The sequence below is a fragment of the Stegostoma tigrinum genome, chromosome 7, assembly GCF_030684315.1.
Source record: "Stegostoma tigrinum isolate sSteTig4 chromosome 7, sSteTig4.hap1, whole genome shotgun sequence".
Lineage (NCBI taxonomy): Eukaryota > Metazoa > Chordata > Chondrichthyes > Orectolobiformes > Stegostomatidae > Stegostoma > Stegostoma tigrinum.
In genome coordinates this window covers 71,846,023-71,865,302 of record NC_081360.1, presented here as the reverse complement: position 1 = coordinate 71,865,302, position 19,280 = coordinate 71,846,023, and the positions used below count along the sequence as shown (strand labels likewise).

The window sequence follows — 19,280 nt, the reverse complement described above, 5'->3', positions numbered from 1 at the left end:
GATGAGACTGAAATTTGCTTTAAATTTCAGATTGAAAACCAGAAATGGTGAAGAAGGAAATGTAGTAGTTTTAATACATGCCTTTTCAATATATATTTTGGTATACTATTTACAGCCATAGAGCAATATATGCTAATATATATTTTGTTATACTATTTACAGTGATCAAGTCATATTGCATAGAAGTAGACCTTTCAGTCCAACCAGTCTATGCCAACCATAATCCCAAACTAAACTAGTCCCACTTGCCAGCGTTTGGCCCATATCCCTCTAAACAATTCTTATTCATATACTTTTCCAAATGTCTTTAAAATATTATAACTGTGCATGCATCCACTGCTTCTTCTGGAAGTTCATTACACACACAAATCACTCTCTGTGTAAAATATATTGCCCCTCATGTCTTTTTTAAATCTTTCTCCTCTCATCTTACAAATATGCTCCCTAATGAAAACACACCTCTATTTACTGTATCCACACCCCTCATGATTTTATAAACCTCTGTGAGGTCTTCCCTCAATCTCCTACATTCGAGTGAAAGAAGTCCCAGCCTATCCAGCCTCTCCTTATAACTCAAACTGTCTATTCCCTGTAACATCCTGGTAAATCTCTTCTGAACCCTTTCCAGCATAATAATATACTTCCTATAACAGAGCAACAGCTTAATGATATACTTTGTATAACAGAGCAAGCAGAACTGGATGCAGTATTCCAGAAGAGGCCTAATCAATGTCCTGCACAGCCTCAACTTGACATCCCAACCCATGCACTGAAAGGTCTGAGTAATGAAGGCACATGCGCTAAATACCTTCTTAGCCACCCTGCATACATGTTACACAAACTTCAAAGAATTATGTACATGAACCCCTTGACCTCTCTGTTCTACAGCACTACCCAAGGCTGTATTTTTAGTTGATAAGTCCTGTCCTTGTTTGTTTTACCAAAATGTAATATCTCACACTTCTCCAAATAAACTCCACTTGCCACTCCTCAACTCATGGACCCAATTGATTGAGATCTCTTTGTAATCTTAGATAACCTTCTTTATTGTCTACTATACCACCAATTTCAGTGTCATCTGCAAACTTACTAACCATGCCTGCCATATTCTCACCTAAAGCATTTACAAAATTGACAGATTATCAGGGATAAGATTTTCTTTCAGTTAATTAATTCATCAGCTAAGATCCGAAGTTTAAATATTAACAATAATACATAAGCTCAGCAGGAAAGTCACTTTAAGCTTGAATTTCTACGCAGAAAATGCATCCTGCTGCATGTCATGATACCAGAAATCAATTTTGTTCAGCAGTCTGCAGAATAGGTTGGTTACACTGAGTCAATATTAAAACAGGAGTAAAATGTTTTATGCTGTCCTTGGCATTATCATAACGATTTTGAGAGGGAGAAAGGGGTTAAGGTGTTGTTGGATGTTGATGATTTGTAAAATAATTACAAATTGCTGACAGGCCAGCTGTTTGTGCAGCAGCTAGGTGCAATAACATGCAGCACGCTGTAAGCTTGTCTATAATTCCCCGACCAGTCATTTTCTCAGTTCAGCTGGTAGGTTGGCAGGCTGAAAAGCAGAAATGAACTATTGTCTCACGTGGCAAGATGTCGGGAATTAATCTTACCAAATACCTCGAGGTGGTTAGTTATGCAGTGGTATTGGTACAGGCCTTGACCTCTCACGTGGGGAGTGTTGTTCAGTAAAGTCTGGGGATTTAAACAAGTGAAATTTTAAAATAAAACACACACACACACTTGCTTTAATTTCTGAAAACTGTTTCAATTCTGCTTTGGAAGATCTGCCAGTTGACCTAGAATTTCATCATTTATTTTTCTAACTGAAGACTGGCAGTATAGTCTCTTGACTGTAGCATTTCAAAGTGGCATCAATATGAAGGGGCAACATTATTGGACAGAATTTTTAAAATTCCCTTCTCATTTCCATCACTGTTAATGGAGATGTGCCTGCCTTTAAGAATGGGATATTTGATCAAGTCAAAATTTTAATTCATGTTAATAGCATGTTAAGAATGTGCCAGTACCAAGAATTCTAGAATGAATTCAACTTGCAGGTGACTCAATATGCATAAATTAACATGGAAGTCCTGAATTTTCACTGTGTGTTTCTGGGCTCTGATACAGGCAGAAGCACAGTTATTTCTACAGTGATTAATCATTAAAATCAGTGAGAATGCTAACTTTCCAACTCCCACATAAACCCGTTAAGTACTTGCACCTTGTTGAATCAGACGTTTCTGGTTTTTCACAGCAATGTGTTTAGTTTTGCTCAATGAACACGACTGAACACTGCTTCAAGGAGGTAATAAGTTGAAGCATTTCATTTTACTTTTTTCACAACTAGGACACAAGAAGCAATCTTGAGAAAGGGAACACCAATATACAAAACACGCAAAGATGGTGCTGATGGGTTGAGCCATCATTGACATGGAGTTGCAGCAAGAATAGTTAACTGTTAGTGTTCCTTCTCAAATTAGGTAGGCATTGTCCAGTTGGCAGGATGTTACCATAGCAATGTAGTGGAGATTGACAGTCTCCATGATCCCTCCTTTTCCATGAAAAAAAGGTGCAAGGTATATGCTAATTTCTTTATCATGGAATTAAAGGAGTTCTGGAAACTCTCCAAATCTTCCAGTTTTCTCAATGTAAAATGTGACTTTTTTGCAGTGTCTTAGTTTTCTGTTTGGAGTCTGTCAATAAATATATAATGTGATTGGCTGCTTGTACAACTGGTGTCCTCACTGCAGCTCAGTGCTGGTGTTGCTCAGTTGTAGCACTACTGCATGATGGTATGTGGGAAATTAATCACTCAGTCAGAATTCACTCATAGCCAGAAACTTTGTGCCCTACCTTGGTGACTGACCCCAAAATCAGCACAAAGTGATTTTATCACTGAAAATGTGGAACATTTTGGAAAAAGTAAACGTCTCCCATAACAATGTTATAGATTGCTTTAACCCATTACAAGGCATCTGAGTGAAATTAAAACTAAAATGTATTTTTTCAGGAATTTCAGTAATGTTTTCGGAACAGTATAGCAGACTAGTGGGAGAAGACCTGCAGAAATTCATGCTTGAAAATTACAAGAATACAATAACTGAACAGTATTGTCAATTAGATCTGTTTTCATTGCTTTTTGTTAACTTCTTTATTAAATTTTTGAAACTTTGCTACATGCTACATTGCATACAGCAATGCAGAAGCAACAGTCAGGAAGGTGGTTTGAAGTGTGTCTACTTCAATGCCAGGAGCATCCAGAATAAGGTGGGTGAACTTGCAGCATGGGTTGGTACCTGGGACTTCGATGTTGTGGCCATTTCGGAGACATGGATAGAGCAGGGACAGGAATAGCTGTTGCAGGTTCCGGGGTTTAGATGTTTTAGTAAGATCAGGGAAGGTGGTAAAAGTGGGGTGGTGTGGCACTGTTAGTCAAGGACAGTATTACAGTGGCAGAAAGGACGTTTGATGAGGACTCATCTACTGAGGTAGTATGGGCTGAGGTTAGAAACAGGAAAGAAAAGGTCATCCTGTTGGGAGTTTTCTATAGGCCTCCAAATAGTTCCAGAGATGTAGAGGAAAGGATTGCAAAGATGATTCTGGATAGGAGCGAAAGTAACAGGGTAGTTGTTATGGGGGTCTTTAACTTTCCAAGTATTGACCCGAAAAGCTATAGTTCACGTACTTTAAATGGGTCAGTTTTTGTCCAATGTGTGCAGGAGGGTTTCCTGATACGGTTTATGGATAGGCCAACAAGAGGCGAGGCCACTTTGGATTTGGTACTGGGTAATGAACCAGGCCAGGTGTTAGAATTGGAGGTAGGTGTGCACTTTGGTGATAGTGACCATAATTCGGTTATGTTCACTTTAGCGATGGTAAGGGATAGGTATACACCACAGGGGAAGAGTTATAGCTGGGGGGAAGGCAATTATGAGGTGATTAGGTAAAATTGAGGATGCACAGGATGGGGACAGAAACTGCAGGGGCTGGGCACAAATGAAACGTGGAGCTTGTTCAAGGAACAGCTACTGCATGTTCTTGATAAGTATGTACCTGTCAGTCAGGGAGGAAGTAGTCGAGTGAGGAACCATGGTTTACAAAAGAAGTTGAATCTCTTGTCAAGAGGGAAAAGGAAGTTTATGTAAAGATAAGGTGTGAAAGCTCAGTTAGGGCACTTGAGAGTTACAAGTTAGCCAGGAAGGATCAACAGAGGGAGCTAAGAAGAGCCAGGAAGAGACATGAGAAGCCTTTGGCAGGTAGGATCAAGGAAAACCCTAAAGCTTTCTATAGGTATGTCAGGAATAAAAGAATGACTAGAGTAAGATTAGGGCCAGTCAAGTACAGTGGTGGGAAGTTGTGCATAGTGTCCGAAGAGATAGGAGAGGTGCTAAAAGAATATATTTTGTCAGTATTCACATGGGACAAAGACAATGTTGTCAAGGAGTATACTGAGATACAGGCTATTAGACTAGACAGGATTGAGGTTCATAAGGAGGAGGTGTTAGCAATTCTGGAAAGTGTGAAAATAGATAAGTCCCCTGGGCTAGATCAGATTTATCCTAGGATTCTCCGGGAGGCTAGGGACGAGATTGCAGAGCCTTTGGCATTAATCTTTAACTCATCAATGTCTACAGGAATAGTGCCAGAAGACTGGAGGCTAGCAAATGTTGTCCCCTTGTTCAAGAAGGGGAGTAGAGACAACCCTGGTAATTATAGACCAGTGAGCCTTACTTCAGTTATGGGTAATGTGTTGGAGAGGATGATAAGAGATAGGATTTATAAACATCTAGAAAGGAATAATGTGATTAGGGATAGTCAACACGGTTTTGTGAAGGGTAAGTCGTGCCTCACAAACCTTATTGAGTTCTTTGAGAAGGTGACCAAACAGGTGGATGAGAGTAAAGCGGTTGATGTGGTGTATATGGATTTCAGTAAAGCGTTTGATAAGGTTCCTCATGGTTAGCTATTGCGGAAAATATCGAGGCATGGGATTGAGGGTGATTTAACAGTTTGGATCAGAAATTGGCTGGCTGTAAGAAGACAAAGGATGTGGTTGATGGGAAATTTTCATCCTGGAGTTCAGTTACTAATGGTGTTCTGCAAGGGTCTGTTTTGAGGCCACTGCTGTTTATCATTTTTATAAATGGCCTGGATGAGGGCGTAGAAGGACGGTTTAGTAAATTTGCAGATGACACTAAAGTCAGTGGAAAGTTGTGGATAGTGCGGAAGGATGTTGCGGGTTACAGAGGCACATAAATAAGCTGCAGAGCTGGTCTGAGAGGTGGCAAATGGAGTTTAATGTGGAAAAGTGTGAGGCGATACACTTTGGAAGGAGAAACAGGATTACGATAATGGAAAGATTCTTGGTAGTGTGGATGAGCAGAGAGATCTCAGTGTCCATGTGCATAGATCCGTGAAAGTTGCCAACCAGGTTGATAGGGTTGTTAAGAAGGTGTATGGTGTGTTAGGTTTTATTGGTAGAGGGATTGAGTTTCGGAGCCATGAGGTCATATTGCAGCTGTACAAAACTCAGGTGCGGACACTTGGAGTATTGCACACAGTTCTGGTCGCCGCATTATAGGAAGGATGTGGAAGCATTGGAAAGGGTGCAGAGGAGATTTACCAGGCTGTTGCCTGGTATGGAGGGAAGGTCTTATGAGGAAAGGTTGAGGGACTTGAGGCTGTTTTCATTACAGAGAAGAAGGTTAAGAGGCGACTTAATAGAGACAGACATGATGAACAGAGGATTAGATAGGGTGGACAGTGAGAGCCTTTTTCCTCGGATGGTGATGGCTAGCATGAGGGGACATAGCTTTAAATTGAGGGGTGATAGATATAGGACAGAAGTCAGAGGTAGGTTCTTTACTCAGAGAGTAGTTAGGGCGTGGAATGCCCTGCCTGCAACAGTAGTAGACTCGCCAACATTTAAATGGTCACTGGATAAACATATGGATGATAATGGAATAGTGTCGGTTAGATGGGCTTCAGATTGGTTTCGCAGGTCGGCACAACATTGAGGGCTGAAGGGCCTGCACTGAGCTGTAATGTTCTATGTTCTATATGGCTGGCTTGAACATGAATCTTTTGATTCCATTTGGAAACTTTTAACATCAATAATAACTGGAACTGGAACAAATTATTTCAAGGCTTATGGTGGAAATAGTATACCATTTAGCAACTCATATTCCGCCTGGGAACTCTGCAGCCTAATGGTATCACTGTGGACTTCACCAGTTTCAAAATCTCCCCTTCCCCAACTGCATCCCTAAACCAGCCCAGTTCGTCCCCTCCCCCCACTGCACCACACAACCAGCCCAGCTCTTCCCCCCCACCCACTGCATCCCAAAACCAGTCCAACCTGTCTCTGCCTCCCTAACCTGTTCTTCCTCTCACCCATCCCTTCCTCCCACCCCAAGCCGCACCCCCATCTACCTACTGACCTCATCCCACCTCCTTGACCTGTCCGTCTTCCCTGGACTGACCTATCCCCTCCCTACCTCCCCACCTATACTCTCTCCACCTATCTTCTTTTCTCTCCATCTTCGGTTCGCCTCCCCCTCTCTCCCTATTTATTCCAGTTCCCTCACCCCATCCCCCTCTCTGATGAAGGGTCTAGGCCCGAAACGTCAGCTTTTGTGCTCCTGAGATGCTGCTTGGCCTGCTGTGTTCATCCAGCCTCACATTTTGTTGTCTACCATTTAGCAAAATCAGTTCTCTGCAATAAGCAAGCTTAGGTTGCAAACGCTTTATTTTCCTCTCTCAGAGCATTGTGACTCCTTGGAGGTCTTTTCCACAGAGAAAAGTGCAAGTCATTGAATAGTTTTACAGTACAGGTAGAGAAATTCTTGACTAACAAAGGAGTCAAATGTTATCAGGGGTGGACAGAAATTCGGAGTTGAAGTCATAGTTCAGTATTTGGTTTGAGAGGCTGATACTGATATGTTTGTACACAGAGAGTAAGCAATAGACTATTGAGATTTGTTGAATAGGCCCACTCATAAGATAGGTTATTACCCATTTTACCTCAAAACATTTGCTTAGTTTTCCTCCATTATTTGGGGTGAATTTCCTTACAATTTCCCTGGAAATATATCAATGTAAATTCACTCCTTTGTCTCTGCAGTAGTGAAATGCATTCAAAAGGAATTTAACTAGAAGTGGAATCCAAGGCAACAAATAAAACATCAGTGCTATCGTTAAATTGTGTTAAAGCATAATATTTTATGAAAGTAATGAAATGATTCTCGTTTCACTATGTTCAGTATTATAATCTATCCAGGTTCCAATTTTCAGTGTAGAAGCAATTTAAAATGAGAGAATGGAGAAAAGAACCCAAGTGGATTATTGTAGCTCCTGCACCATATAATTCCATTGGGAGCTGGTTAGTTTGATTCGTTTTTCCTACTCTTTTATTTATTTTATTAATGTGCTGTCCCTTGAAATTCCCTTAGATTGTAATTTACATTGTAGTTTTCACAAAATGAAGGCTGGCATGTCTAGCACAATTGTCCTTGGCATGTTTCATGTATTGATAGAGTATTGATTAATTTTATGAATCCTGTACACAGTACAAACTAAAATGTTGCACAAACAATGTGGAATTCGTAGACATGAATTGTCCAACTGGCTTTGTATTGGTATCAAGTCAACAGAACGGTCAGACACTGAATGCTGCTGATCCCATGTTCAATTTTTGACCAATTGTAATACTAGTGAAGAAATGATGTGTAGGATTTATTACTGTTCCCCAAGGCAAGCAATTAGTGCCCACTTGAATTTTATTGAATTGAATTAGCTTGTTTGTCACACGTACTCAAATCAGTTTAGTGGAAATACAGTGCCATCTTTGGTACAAATGTACTGAGGTGGAAATACTTACGATCAAATTCATAAGGGTAAAACAACGTAAGGAAACGTAAGGAGTCCAGCACTATAGGTCATAGGAATAAATTAGCAAAGTAAAGAAGTTTAAAATTCAGAACATCAGCCTTTCCGACTCCATTCATGCACACAACTAGCCTCAAGGGAGATGGCACGCACAGGACCCAAAAAATTGCAGGGTCACCACACTTTAGGCTCCACCTTCTCACCACTGGGCCCACTTCACTGACATCGCTGAACTCACATTTGCCCCACAACCGAGACTGTGTGGCTGCTCTGCTAGGCCAGGCAGCCACCAGGCCACGGGTCCTATTTCAGCTACAGATGTCACCTTCTTGGCACCACGGCCTTGGACAGGCCAAGTGCTGCTCTCCCCGATCACTGGAGGAGCTTTGCAGCTGCCGCAGACTGCCCGGAACACCAAAATAACGACCTCGCTGTCGCTGCCACCAGCTCCGACGCTGAGAACAATCCTGACGCTGCTGCCTTCAGCCCCGAACGCCAAGAGAACACACTCACTGCTAATGCCACAGGCCCCGATCGTAGGGAGAATGTCCCCACTGCCCCCCCGAACACCGGGAGAATGCCCTCACTGACCCCACCCCCCGAACACCGGGAGAATGTCCTCACTGTCCCCCACCCCCCGAACATCGGGAGAGTGTCTTCACTGACCCCACCCATGAATCACAGGGAGAATGTCCTTATTGTCCCCCACCCCGCCATTCACTGGGAGAATGTCCTCACAGCCCCCCGATCACCGGGAGAATGTCCTCACCTCCACCGCCCCCGATCACCAGGAGAATATCCTCACTGCCCCCACCCCTTGATCACCAGGAGAATGTCCTCACCTCAACCACCTCCCATCACTGGGAGAATATCCTCACTGTCACTGCCCCGATCATTGGGAGAATGTCCTCACCGCCTTCTGATTACCAGGAGAATGTCCTCACTGTCACTGCCCCGATCACTGGGAGAATGTCCTCACCATCACGGCCCCGATCAGTTTTCTCGAGCAGTTTCCATCAAGTATATGAATGAACTTGTTTACCTGCAATAATCTATGTTTCTAGCCTTCTGTTAACAGAAAAGAAATTGCCTCAAAATTTCAATTGACCTAGCATCCACACCACTTAAAAATTATGATTTGCGATAATAAATAGTGCGTCTAAATCTAACCTGTATTGTACATAGAACATAGAACGTAGAACATAGAACATAGAACATTACAGCACAGTACAGGCCCATCTAACCTACACTATTCCATGTACGTCCAGATGCTTGTCCAATGACGACTTAAATGTACTTAAAGTTGGCAAATCTACTACCGTTGCAGGCAAAGCGTTCCATTCCCTTACTATTCTCTGAGTAAAGAAACTACCTCTGACATCTGTCCTAGATCTTTCACCCCTCAATTTAAAGCTATGCCCCTTTGTGCTCGCCATCACCATCCTAGGAAAAAGGCTCTCCCTATCCACCCTGTCTAACCCTCTGATTATCTTATATGTCTCAATTAAGTCACCTCTCAACCTTCTTCTCTCTAATGAAAACAGCCTCAAGTCCCTCAGCCTTTCCTCTTAAGAACTTCCCTCCATACCAGGCAACATCCTAGTAAATCTCCTCTGCACCCTTTCCAAAGCTTCCACATCCTTCTTATAATGCGGTGACCAGAACTGGATGCAATACTCTAAGTGCGGCTGCACCAGAGTTTTGTACAGCTGCAGCATAACCTCTTGGTTCCGGAACTCAATCCCTCTATTAATAAAAGCTAAAACACAGTATGTCTTCTTAGCAGCCCTGTCAACCTGGGTGGCAACTTTCAAGGATCTGTGGACATGGACACCGAGATCTCTCTGCTCATCTACACTACCAAGGATCTTACCATTAGCCCAGTACTTTGTATTCCGGTTACTCCTACCAAAGTGCATCGCCTCACACTTGTCCGCATTGAACTCCATTTGCCACCTCTCAGCCCAGCTCTGCAGCTTATCAATGTCTCTCTGTAATCTACAGCATCCTCTGTCACTATCCACAACTCCACCGACCTTCGTGTCATCTGCAAATTTACCAACCCATCCTTCTATGCCCTCATCCAGGTCATTTATGAAAATGACAAACAGCATTGGACCCAATACCGACCCTTACGGTACACCACTAGTAACTGGACTCCAGGATGAACATTTCCCATTAACCACCACCCTCTGTCTTCTTTCAGCAAGCCAATTTCTGCTCCAAACTGCTATATCTCCCACAATTCCATTCCTCCGCATTTTGTACAATAGTCTGCACAACATTGTTTCTCTTTATAATTTTCAAGCTCTCAATTAAATCACACTTAACCTTCTAAATTCAAGGGAATACAGGACAATTTTGGAAAGAAACTGCCCAAATAATTTAATCGATTAATTTCTAGTTTAATTCTGAATCTCCCCTCTTCCTTTTGCAAAGTCAAAAATAATTCTTGAGGTTCAGTGACAAAAACGGAGTAGGATATTGGGGCCTGAGCATCAGTACTGTCCTAACCCTTTCAAGGGACAATTTGGTTATTCCTCCTCCCAAGTTCATTCTTCGTGTGCTTTCCGTTTCAGGCACAAAACTTTAATTCCTCAATTTTGATTTCCAACACCCTTGAGATAAAGACCAGAACTCTATTTACCTTATTGCTGAGTACTTCCCATGTCATTTTTTTTAGCAGCTAATTCTTTGTGGTGTGGTTACATGGACATCGAAATGCTGATGCTCCTCTACAGCTCCTGGTCATTTGGCTTGAAAATATTGCAAAGTGTTTGCCTCAAATCCAAAGTGGGTGACTTTTGTCCTAAATCAGCACATGCTTCCACTTTGTGACAGTAACCGTGAAAACGTATTTATTTTTAAGCTTGAGTAACAACACAGGATCTGCTGCTACACATCCTGGTAAAACTAATTTGTCTATGTTTATTGCAATTTCTATGATGAATCGCCCACACGACATTTGCTTTGAATAAATAAATGCTCAGTTCCAACATCCCTGATAAATTACAGCAATCAATGTAATTACATGTGTTTTCAAGCGTTTGTGTACATATTTACTTGCATATTCCCCTATCCCCGCTTCCCATTCCCCTAGGATAACAAGCTATTGTTAACAAAGTTTTATGCATAGAAAGATTTTGTGTTTTTGTTTAAAACCACTTTCAATGCACTTGCCAATCAATTGGGCAGTTGATCCATTTAACCCTGCTTACAACTCCAACCTTGCTCAGTCTATTTGCATTTTAAATGACTAATTACAAATGATGCCTCACATAGGTATTCTTAGATGTTTCATCAAGCCATTTAGGAAGCATAAACAATATTAAAGAGTCACATTCCAAAAATGTTGTCTCCTTTGCTCTCCTGTGGGAATGACCTAATGAGATATAATTTCATGAGGCTGATTTTCTTTTCCAGCACCACAATTTGCATCAACTGGGACAATGTGTGTCCACGTGCTATTTTATCAACGGATTTATCAGACGTCAGACTCGCCCTTTCCTTACTTAGTTTACAGATGTAAACTTTACTTGAGACACTTGATACCCATCAAAACATTAAGAGCAGCAATTCTAGATAATGAAGACAATGCTATTTCTATAGTCCATTTTATGCAATAAACATCTCAATGTGTTTCAGATGAGAGAAATCAAGTTGAGCAAATTTGAATAAAATGATTAAAACATAGTCAAGAAGATAATTTGATGCTTACAGATCAAGGTTTACCAAGGGATTGCTGAGGCAAATGCTTGATGCCCCAAATCTATGATTGAATTGAAGAGTGCTATGGGAGGGAAATGCATGAGAGGCTAAGTTCATGCCCAGGACAGAGAGTTGGAGAACTAGAGGAATTTTTTTAACCAGAAACAGGTTTTGAGACTGGTCAATTTAACATTTACAAGTCTGTAAAATGGGTCGTATCAGGACCAGCCACCAACTATACATTCACTGGATCTTCCTTTCTGCTGGGGAATTAAATGAGCTTTGGATGTGATAATACTCAGTTTGTAATCCCTCTACCCCGTGGGATATGGAAGCCCAATCTAGTAGAAGATACTTTAGTGGAGACAGTGATGAAAGCCAGGATTATCCATCATCATGTAAATCCTTGAAACCACCCATTGAACTATTAATGGGGATTCCATTGCTTCCCCATTCCACCTGTACAAAAATGGTTGGGGGTGCATTGAAAGTGCGACATTGGTCTGTTGCTATTGAGGCATCAAAATCAGCCCATGATTTTTGAAACACAAATCTATTTTGCAAAAACACAATGTGCTGTGAACGGAAGCAAGAATAATCACCTGAGGAGCAGATGTATGAATGCTGCTTTTAGCACTCTGTGAGAAATGCTACAAAAACAGTTACAAGATCACAGCACCTTTATCTTAAACATGTAGGAATTTAACAAAGTTACTAAGTTTTAACTGCTATTACATACAAACATACATTCATGCATCTGAATTAGGAAGAAGATTAGGCCATTTGTCCCCTCAAGCCTGCTTTCCTAGAAGACAATTGCTGATCTAATTACCCCGCAATTCCTCCTACCGCTCAAAACCTATCACCCTCTTGTTTATCAAGAATCTATCCACTCTGCCTTAAAAATATTCAAGGGCTTTACTTCCATACTTGTGAGGGAGAGTTAATCCAGAGGCTAAATAAAAACTGAAAAAACTGTGGATGCTGTAAATCAGGAACAAAAACAGAAGTTGCTGGAAAAGCAAGAGAAATGTCACCTGGCCTGAAATGTTACCTCTGATTTTTACTTTACAGATGCTGCCAGGCCTGCTGATCTTTGCCAGCAACTTTTGTGTTTAATCCAAAGGCTCACAGTTCTCTGAGTAAAAAACATTCTTATCTCTCTAAAATTGGCAACCCCTTTTTTAAAGCAGCAATCCTTAGTTCTAGAGCTTTTCCCGAAGGATTCATCTTTTCAACATGTCAAGACTATTCAAGAAATTTTTTATGTTTCAATATCATTGACTCTTCTTCGATAAAACACCAGTTAATTCATGTCTAGCCTGCCCAACTCTTCTTCCAGAACAACCAAAATATTAGCTTAATAAATCTTTAAACTGCTTCAAATGCATTTACATATTTTCTTGAATAAAGATACTTAAACTCTACACAATATTCTAGATGTTGCCTCACTGATGCTCTGAATCACTGAAGCATAACCTTCCTACTTTTGCATTCAGTTTTCCCCTGCTCAATAAATGATAACAGTCTATTAGCTTTCCCAATTACATGTTTTATCTGTGTATCGAATTTTTATAAATCATGCACCAGAATAGCAGATGCTCCTGCATCTCAGAGATCTGCAAATCTCTGACCGTTACGATAATATGCATACTTATCTATATGATATTTCATTTGTCAAACCTTTGCCCAACCAGTTCACCTCTTGATATCTTTGGATCATAAGAATAAGTGTAGGCCATTCTGTCTGTGGCCCTGCCTTCACTTAAATGCCATTTTCCCACAATACCTCTATACCACTTGATATCATTAGATCGGATTTGAACCTGCTCAATGAATATGCTTCCAAAGTCCTCAGGGACAGAGAATTCCAAAGATCCACAAGCTTCTGAGTGAAGGCATTGCTCCACATCAAAATTACCTGCCTCTTACCCAAAGATTAAGTCCCCTGCTTCTAGGTGTCTAGCAGGGGGAGCATCATGCCTACCATATTTTGTAAGAATTTTTTAACGTTTCAATGGGGTCATTATCATTTTTTGGAACTCTAGAGTATACAGACCCAATATGTCTCCTCATAAACCAATCCCACCATCCCAGGGGTTAATCTGGTTATTGCCATGCTTCCACAGCATGTGTATCCTTCCTCAGATACAGAAGCCAAAATTGCATACAATACTCTGGGGTAGTATCTCTCTAAGACTATATAAAACTGTAATGACATCTTTGCTTCTGTACTCAAATACCCTGAAATGAATGCCAACATTCAATTCCTTTGTAATTGCTTGAGCACCTGCATGCTAGCTTTTAATGACTTATGGACAAGGACACCCAGATCTCTTTTAACACCCACTCTTGCCAGCCTCTCACCATTAAGAAATACTCTGCTTTTGTGTTTCCTACCAATGTGAGTAACTTCACATTTATTCACATTATATCCGTAGTGCCATGTTTCAGCTGCTGACCTGAACCATCCAAGTCCACTTGAAACCCCCTTGTACTTACCTGACAATTTACATTTGCATCCAGTTTGACACTATCAGTAAATTTGGAAATACTACAATTGGTCTCCATATCCAAAACATTTTAATAGATTATGAACAGCTGTGGACCTAGCACTGACTGTTATAGCACCTCATTCGAGACAGCCTGTCATTATGAGAAATATCTGTTTATTCTAATCTCTGACTTCTGCCTTATCTCAATCCATACTTGTTTATTCCTCCAATCCCATGAGCTCTAATTTTAATTCCTAATTTTCTGTGTGGGACCTTATCAAAAGCCCTCTGATCCCTGGCTCTCCTCTCTATGCTACAAGTAATATCCTCTAAAAACTCTAACATGTTGGTCAAACATGATTTGCCTTTCAATAATCCATGTTGACTCTATCCAATTTTACCATTCTTCTCAAATAAAAAGGTTGTCTAATAGGTTCTAATATTGTCCTTGGTATTGATGTCAAGCTAGGAGGTCTGTATTTTTCCATTCTTCCCCTTCCTTCCTTGTTAATTAACAGAAATTCATTTGCTATTCCCAGTCAGCAGGAAACTTTATAGAACCTAAAGAACTATGAAAATAAGCCATTTTTTCATTGACTATCTCCATTGTTACTACCTTCAACTCTCTGGGATGAGCTCATGTTTTCTGAGAGATTTTTCAACTGTCAATCTAGCTAATTTTTCAAATACTTCATTTTTACTGACACAAATTTATTTTAGCTCTTCAATTACACAAGTCCCTTGATTGCCTCGAGTTAATGGGAGATTCTCTGCGTCTTTCTCCATGAGCAAGTAACTGTTTAGTTTCTCTACCATTTTCCTGTTCTCCACTAAAACCTTAAGACCATAAGATATAGGAGAAGAATTAGACCATTCTGCCCATCAGGTCTGCTCTACCATTTGATCATGGTTGATGTCAATTCTATAAATTCTGCAGTCCACACTTGATAGCCCACGTATGCCCTTGCTATTTTTTCCTTTTACATATCAATAGAAGTTTTACAATCCACCTGTATGTTTCTTGCTATTTAGCATTCACAATCGCTTTTCCATTTTCTTAACAGTTTCTTGGCCTTCCTTTGTTGGGTCCCGAACTGGTGTCAAGCCTCAGGCTTACTACTATTTCTGGCATTCTATAAAGTAAGTCTTTAGGTCTAATGCAAACTTTAAGTTCTTCCATTAAAATAACACTTTCTCCCTATTTTTGTGGCATGAGCAATGATTTTAGTAACTAAACTTTGATCCTTTCATTTAAGTCATTTCTATAAATTGTAAAAAGTAGGGACCCCAACCTTGGTTGCTACAGTACACCACACATTATATGCTATCAATCAGAATATGACCCATTTATAACTACGCTCTGTTCCTGTGAAGCAGTTAATTTTCTACCCATGCCAACAAAGTGTGGAGCTGGATGAACACAGCAGGCCAAGCAGCATCTCAGGAGCACAAAAGCTGACATTTCGGGCCTAGACTCTTCATCAGAGAAGGGCCTAGGCACGAAACGTCAGCTTTTGTGCTCCTGAGATGCTGCTGGGCCTGCTGTGTTCATCCAGCTCCACACTTTGTTACCTTGGATTCTCCAGCATCTGCAGTTCCCATTATCACTCACCAATATGTTACCCTCTTTGTTAGGAGCTTTTGTTTTCTGCAATAACCTTTGATGACATACCTTATCAATGCCCCTGGAAATATAAGAACAGTGATCCACTAGTTCCTCTTCATCCACTGCACATACAACTTCCTCAAAGAACTCTAATAAATTGTTTCAATCAAATAAATCTGGTTCAACCAGAAAAAAGAAATTTTAAATATGTTTTTGTGATACAAACTATACATGTGAGAAATGCTTTTTTTCAGTAAAACATGTACATTTTTAATTTTTAAAAATATTGCAGAAGACAGAGAAGATGGGCTGAATCTTGTTTTTTCCTTTGGCTAAGTCTGAGTTATGCTGAGTATTTTCAAGTCATTTTTGCCTCGAGGCTGAGGGGAAATTCACTCGCAGTGTCTTACCAAATGCACCTCATTAATTAACTTCCCCATCCCTACGGTGTCAGCCATCTCCAGTTGTGGACCCATGTTACCATGTTCTGTTCTCAGAACTATTCAGTGGATGTCTTTTGAAACATTAACATCCCTTGTATCAATATCAATATCAGCAATCAATCAAGGACCGCTGTGCATCATTGGCAGAATTTGATCACGTTGGAGAAGGGGAAGGTGGCACTGTGATTCTCCATCAGATATTGGGAGATTTTGGTGGACAGGGTGAGTGACTCGTCTCCTTAGAGGATCTGCCACCTCAACCTGGCAGCTTGGCTTGAGGTCGCCACTGGGTCACTGCAGTCTTCAGGGTGCAGAGGAATGGCCAACAGTGTTGAAAGAAAGCCAATGACCTTTGCAGTTGCACCAGGCTAAGTCCCACAGTCTTTCTCAGATGTTTCTTCCTCAGACAGAGAAAGGATAGTACCAAGAGGGACACATCCAGTGGAGGAACCATACAAAAGTTTCCTCTCAGGATGCTGCAGAGATGACCTGCCCTTTCACCTCCAACTTGCCCTGGTACACAACTATCACCACCACTAACACACACCACCACCACCCCCCACCCCCGTAATTTAAAACTGAGAAGGGTCAACTTGCCTCTGGCAAGAAGGCCCTTAATCTGTCTGGTCTGTCCAGGCACAAGATTAATTTAGGATTTCTGGTCAACATGGACAAGTTGGATCGCTGTACAGCTCTATGGCTCTAAGTGCACCAGAGTCACCTGACCAAATGTCCAGGGTCAACAGGCTTCACTGCCAAGCAGCCTCCCTCCTCCTCAGCTCTAGGGAGTACGCTAAGGCTTGGGGGGAGGGAGAAGAAAACTTAGTGAGGGCATTTTGGTGACATGGGTGACAAAGATTTGGAAATAATTATGAACTTTTGTATAATTGTATGTGCCTTAACCATACATGTTTGTTACTCTCCATGTGTAGGGTTTAATATCATTCTTAAAGCTTCATGGTCACAGATAAGGTTCCATGGGTAAAGATCTGTGAGAGACTGCTCCATCCTCCGGAAGCAAGAGAAACGATATATAAACATGGTGTAGTGTCAGACCAACACCATTAGCACTCCTCACAGAACATCTCTATCGTTTTGTAACCACCATGACCAAAAGTATAACTGTTAATGAGTTGTCTAGTAGCATCTGTGGGGAAATGTGAAAGACACATGGGGAGGCAGTGGTTTAGGATTGTCAGGGAATAGGGATTCCCAGGTATGTGTCATGTACAGTATATGGATTTGTGTGCAAGATACTTTCCCTTTAAAATCCCTGTCATTAATGAGTGCTGCAAACCTCTCTCTCTTTGGTAAGGTAGAAAGCTGAATATTAACAAAGTGAGTTTAATGAGCAATAATCTGCCTTATTCGGCAACTCTCTGTTCTAAAGAGAAACTTGCTGCACTGCTTGTAAAAAGTATGGAAGATGGAGTCAGTTTCTCCCAATGTCAAGATGGGTGTCACAGAAGTTCCCATCTGATTCTGCCACAAATCTCATCACAGACTGCATCACTCAGAGCCCTATACAATATCCCCCAGCAGTATGAATGCTGCAGAAAATTCTGTTGCGGTCACATAGCACTTGTGCTTTCCTGGCTTCACAAATATCCTTGCTCAGCCAATCAAATTAAACGTGAACAATTCCCCAAATATCCCAACTCACCAACTGTACAATCTTTTAACTAGGTATTTAAATAGCTTTATTGGTCTTGAGTGACTACAAGCATTTGGTCAAGAAATTTCTTCCATTGCAGAAAGTGAAATAATGAACACATATATGTGCCAGTTTAAAGAACATAGAACTTAGAATAGTACAGTATAGTACAGGCGCTTCGGCCCATGATGTGCTGACCTACTATCTTACCCTAAGATCAATCTACTCTTGCATACCCTACATTTTACCATTCTCCAAGTGCTGATCCAAGGGTCAATTAAAAGTCTCTAAAGTAACTGACTCCACTACCATGGCCAGCAGTGCATTCCACACACCCACCACTCTCAGTGTGAAGAATCTACCTCTGAATTCCCTCCTATACCGTCCTTCAATCACCTTAAAATTATGCCCCTTCGTAATAGTCATTTTTGCTCTGGGAAAAAGTCTCTGACTCTCCACTCTATCAATGCCTCTCATCATCTTGAAAACCTCTATCAAGTCACTTCTCATCCTCCTTTACTCCAATGAAAAAAGCCCTAGCTTCCCCAACTTTTCCTTATAAAACCTGCCCTCTACCCAGGTAGCATCCTGGTAAATCTCCTCTGCACCCTCTCTAAAGCTTCCACATCTTTCCTATAATGAGTTGACCAGAACTGAACACAATATTCCAAAATACATTGAACTGCATTGTGCTTTCATTATTGAATAAAACAATGTTAATTTCCAAAAACGTTCAAGTTTGCGCGTGTGTATCAGATTGATTCAAATTATTTAGGATAACAAAGTTTGAAGCTGGATGAACACAGCAGGCCAAGCAGCATCTCAGGAGCACAAAAGCTGACGTTTCGGGCCTAGACCCTTCATCAGAGAGGGGGATGGGGAGAGGGTTCTGGAATAAATAGGGAGAGAGGGGGAGGCAGACCGAAGATGAAGAGAAAAGAAGACAGGCGGAGAGGGGAGTATAGGTGGGGAGGTAGGGAGGGGATAGGTCAGTCCAGGGAAGATGGGCATGTCAAGGAGGCGGGATGAGGTTAGTAGGGAGGAAATGGAGGTGTGGCTTGAGGTGGGAGGAAGGGATGGGTGAGAGGAAGAACAGGTTAGGGAGGCGGAGACAGGCTGGGCTGGTTTTGGGATGCAGTGGGAGAAGGGGAGATTTTGAAGCTTGTGAAGTCCACATTGATACCATTGGGCTGCAGAGTTCCCAAGCGGAATATAAGTTGCTGTTCCTGCAACCTTCGGGTGGCATCATTGTGGCACTGCAGGATGCCCATGATGGACATGTCGTCTGAGGAATGGGAGGGGGAGTTAAAATGGTACATGACTGGGAGGTGCAGTTGTTTATTGCGAACTGAGCAGAGGTGTTCTGCAAAGCTGCCCCCCAAGCTTCCGCTTGGTTTCCCCAATGTAGAGGAAGCCACACCGGGTACAATGGATATAGTATACCACATTCGCGGATGTGCAGG

The 19,280-nt window shown here is 41.4% G+C and overlaps 1 protein-coding gene across 3 annotated transcripts in view; it reads left to right on the top strand.

Moving 5' to 3' along the window:
- Positions 1-19,280, top strand: part of nckap5l (NCK-associated protein 5-like) — a 752,792-nt gene that overhangs the window by 26,244 nt on the left and 707,268 nt on the right. The gene's annotated exons all lie outside the window — the stretch shown is intronic.